Raw genomic sequence first — 4,896 nt, forward strand, 5'->3', positions numbered from 1 at the left:
ATGCGAAAAATAATAGAATGTATGATTGAAAACCATCGCGGAAAGGGACTCCCTAAGAAAAGTTACATAGATCAAATAAAGAATTGGCTAGACGTAGAGTAGCATGTACCAGGAGATGAAGGAAATTGCATTAGATTGGATGAAATTGTAAAGACAAAAGATTCTCTCCTTAATTTGAATAGAAAAGAATATATATTCTATATTTTATCATATATATACATATATCGGAGAAAACTAAAGTTTATCAATATTATCATATATTCTTCATTCACACATATTGATGAGCCCAACTGTAGTCGGTTAATCTTCTATCACAACATTATGACACGAAATTAACCTTCTCTTTAGCATAAATTACAAATGCCTTCCATGGCATCTCCATCCTTTCATTTTTCCTTCTATTACAGTATTTATGTAATCGTCATATCGTGCCACCAACATGAAAGAAGAAGAAATCCTCTTCTGTTCCCAGTCATCGTCATAATAAATATATTTTTATCTTACTAAATTTAAACTTTTTCATTCGTTTTTTGTTCTGTTCAACTTCATACCTCGTATCCGTTGCCTTTTCCTCATCTTAAACGCACAGCGCGTGCTGTATTTAGGCGTTTTTTTATTATACCGGATCCGGTCCGGATCCGGTGATTTTTACCGGATCCGGTAGCTCCTGAAAAGTGCCGGATCCGGCCGGATTACCGGATCCGCCGGACCGGATTGCAATCCCTAAATGGAAGCTATTGTTAACAGGAAGATGATATCGAGATCTCAAGTGGATAGTCAGAAAACACTAGGCAAGAAGGTATCAAAGGCGGGGCTGTCTCCGCGCTAAGCAAGGCTCCTAAGTCTGAGGAGAAAGAGGTAGTACTAACCTAACTTATGATCGCAGTCACTGTATCTTCTTTTTTTTACTAAATTAGGTATAAATAAATAGTATTATCGGGATACGTATGAGTGTAAGAATTACCAATTTCTCTCGAATCTCCCGTCATGCAATCGTATTAAAGTAAAAGCAAGCAACACCTGACTGGCGTCCTACCTCGGATCCTAAATTATTTGTTCCTGATTACTGCAGTCAGACTCATACTAAATTCGATTACATTTTTACGATTTAGGATCCTGAATTAAGTAGGATGTGTGAGCGCTTTAGCCCTTTGAATCCCAAGATCTCTTACAGAACACTTGTTTTGTGTTGTAGGTTTATTTGTGCCAATAACGTGTGTTTTCATAAGTATAGCTATTTTAAATTTGACAAATGAAGATAAAAAGCTTATTTCATAGTTAGTCAAAATAATTTCTTGTTTTGTTAACAAACCGATTCTCTTTCCAAGGTGAACTGATTGTACTACGCCGCATGTCGAAGAAAAAGAAAAATTGAAAATATGTAGAAGATGCTTAAACTATTTTTTAGTGTACCTCTAGAAGATTTTGATATAAGTTGCAATAATATATACTCTGAATTTAAATATTGTTTTTGTCCTAAATTCCTGTAATTTTTACCTGCAATGAAACAAATATAAAGTAGGTACCTTGAAGCCGTCATTAAGGTCTTCCCTAGGCCCACTTCATAATGCCCAACGTATCATACCATGACCGTCTCAAGACCTGTCAAGCACGAAGAGAAGCGCCTACAACACGGCCACGATCTCTACCTTATGATGACCGTATATATACAGCCACACCGTAACTTGACATGAGCCTAACGACACTTTCAAAATATTGGTGTTGGCCAGTGACGGAATGGTTTAGTAGGTGATGACTGATAGATTTCAAACAAAGCATAATTTTAAGCCTGACACGATCCTGTTACATAAAAGAGAAAAACTGTAGGTACCGACCGGCCGGAATCGGGCCGCGCTGGAGGACATATTATTACATAAGGCAGAAGTGATGGAGTCCTACCGGAGCCGTCCGCATCCGCCAGTAGCCAACCGGCTTGCGGTCCTACGAATGTGAATTATTTCATGAATTATGTAAAAAAAGTACAAGTTAACCACCCGCGAGAGCAAGTCGCGTTCTTAATGTCGCGTAGACTTCGACTCGCGGTTTGACGTAAAGACGAGAGAATATTTTGTCTCGAAAATGGCAGTTGACGCAGTTGTGCTACGGATTTTAGTTCAAAGTCGCGATATTCTATCATTTTGTGACAGTGACATTCGATCTCGAGTTTGTCGCGTCTCTCGCGTGTGAGTTGTGCTGCCACCCCGCGACAAGCCCTCAAGTCGCGCCGATCTGTCTCTTGTCGAGCCTGTCGCGGTAAGTCATGCTAGCAGTGCTGTATTGTAGTATCGTAAGTGTCAGGATGTCAGGACCATGATAGCTATTTTTAACGATATAAATAGCTATCATGGTCCTGAGATCCTGACGCTTACTCCCAGTTTTAGTACCTTTTTTGTATTATTTGGTACATGACATCAAAAAAAAATTACCTCGCTAAAAATCGAGAAATATTGAAAATAATGTGGTCAAAACAGTTACAGTTAGAATAAACTTTGTATGTGCACAGTGGTGCAGCCACTCAATGTGAACCGGGCCTTCAATATAGTTCAACAGTTAATATTTTTGGCTAAAACAGTTATGTATTTTAGAGAAGTGGAAATCTTGAGCGTTTCGGGGGTTTGAAGACACGAGGGTTAAACAATTTTTTCTAACGACTAAAACACAACATTTTTTATAGTACATATGGTACTACTTTACCGCACTAGGGCGTTAATTAGCACTTTACGCGCCTATGTCGAAAATTTAAAGTGCCATATGTACTTTAAAACGTTGTATATGTGCGAATAGATAATTGGCAACTCGTTTCGATTTAAAACACTCCTTTCGATCGTGTTTTAATTTACTGCCACTGGTTGTGAATAATTGAACTCGTTATGAATTAATGTATAATTACCACACCAACGCCAAAAAATATTTAAACTTCAAAACCATCACAAGTCGTCGTCGTCGTTAATTTTACATTCCTAGGTGATATTTCAAAATTTGAATGATTAAATTACTTTGCATTTCTTGTGAATAAAATGTAAGTAACTTTCCCATCCGTTTTTAAAGAATAACGGCAATACATGCGAAAGACCGACTATGACTGTTAAACACCGAATCCCAGCGCTCAAAATGTATTCCACTGATGTCATGCTTAAAACAATCCAACATTTTGAGAATAATATGGTTAGTTATAATTTTTTACCCCTCTCATTTCTTGAAAATATAAGTAATTATGTTGAAACTCAGTAAGAGTTGCTGGAGAGATGCGATCTAGCAACCCTTACTGGACTTGTACTCCCTAACTATAGAGCTATTTTTTAATAAGTAAAAAGAAATGCAAAAAAGCAGTTACTTCTTTTACAGTCAAATATCCATTAACTTTATAACTTTTTAATATTTTGTGTTCTACGTTGTATCGATATATGTGTACCCGAAGTCGATAAATGAGAACTCTCTATGACAGTTCAAGAATGCCACAATAATTCCGGTCTCTGTTAATAATAGTTTGCCACCTTATTGACGTGCATTTTTACATATCAAACAAAAAATAAATAAAAAATATTGAATGTGGATTCATTCATCCTTTTTAGACGTGGCTGCTACAGTCTTCACGATTTTATTTGCCGTGTGATCATCGCTTTCCAGTTGCAGCTTGGTGCCATCGAGGAATGTCCATAGTATATGAAAAAAGAAAAATGTTTATAATACCATTCATTGTATCACAATATCGACTAAGTACTACTAGAGGGCACCTTTAACCTTATTTTGGCAATGTTAAATATCCTTACAATTGTCTATTAATGATAGTTTTCAGTAAGTAGCTCATAATTGGGTAGTTTCTCCACTTGTATCCCCCTGCAAAGAAACTTGTTTGCAGGCCCGCCCGGTCAGTTATCTTATCTGTGTAGCTTACTGTTAGGGTATATACCTATAGCTTGAACCTTTAAAAAAAATAAAACATTTATAACAGGAGATACGATAAATACACCAATTATTTTACACTATTGAAAACTGCAACTAATTCGTTCAATACGTTTTGGAGATATTTGGGTACATTCATTGGTAAGTTCAAACATGCCTCCCATTACCCTACACCCTAAATTCATCCAACGAAATAAAATGTTCCGTAGGGTATACATGGTGGCCTATTTAGATCGTTCAGTATGGGAAAGTTTGAAACTATAACACATACGAAGATCTGTTCCTAGGAATCATGCCATCGATTTTCTATATATAAAGACGGGCCAATAACACCTGCTTTGTATCTACTGTTTTATTTTTGAAGATTCTATACCTATGTTATAATTATCACCTACTAAGTTTTTGAAATTAACAAAACTAAAGCTATTTTAGTCTAACAAGCATATTGTTATACTTTCTCTTTCACATATGTAAACTATTGAATGAAAAACAATAGCCCATAGGTAAGCCCATATAATATACCTAAGCCCTAACTCGTAAAATACTTGTCAAGGAGAAGTTATATTCTAATCTTCTTGAACACGTTTCACCAAATAGCACTGTTTAAATGCAAATATAAAAAGATACTATATGTAAAATATTTGAAGAGTTTCATCCATTATTCCTGGGGTCCATTATCAGAAATAGATCTTGACTAAAATGAAGCTTAAAAAATAACTTGCAGAACAATCGTAACGAAGAAGATATCGCCAAACGTGAAATACGCGTAGTTGAGGTGTTCCGTCTGGTCTTCATCAGCAGTTCCACTTAATTAAATGTCACTCACTTTTTTAATGTAAATGCTCGATTTGTTGATACAACAACAAATATATACAGGGTGTTTATTTAGTCACCTGCAAATCATTTACGAGGTGAATAATAAGTCATACATTCCTTTGTACATCTCTACAAATCTTATGATACGACCTCTGTTCATGGGTTCTGCTCGTTTGC

General features: G+C 36.2%; 1 long non-coding RNA gene across 1 annotated transcript; it reads left to right on the plus strand.

The window, feature by feature from the left end:
- The first annotated feature begins 735 nt into the window (after positions 1–735).
- On the plus strand, positions 736–1,463 carry LOC133522662 (uncharacterized). Its single transcript, XR_009800102.1, has 2 exons — positions 736–858; positions 1,329–1,463. It is a non-coding gene; the product is annotated as an uncharacterized LOC133522662 (long non-coding RNA).
- Positions 1,464–4,896: the final 3,433 nt, after the last annotated feature.

The sequence above is a fragment of the Cydia pomonella genome, chromosome 11 (assembly GCF_033807575.1).
Source record: "Cydia pomonella isolate Wapato2018A chromosome 11, ilCydPomo1, whole genome shotgun sequence".
Lineage (NCBI taxonomy): Eukaryota > Metazoa > Arthropoda > Insecta > Lepidoptera > Tortricidae > Cydia > Cydia pomonella.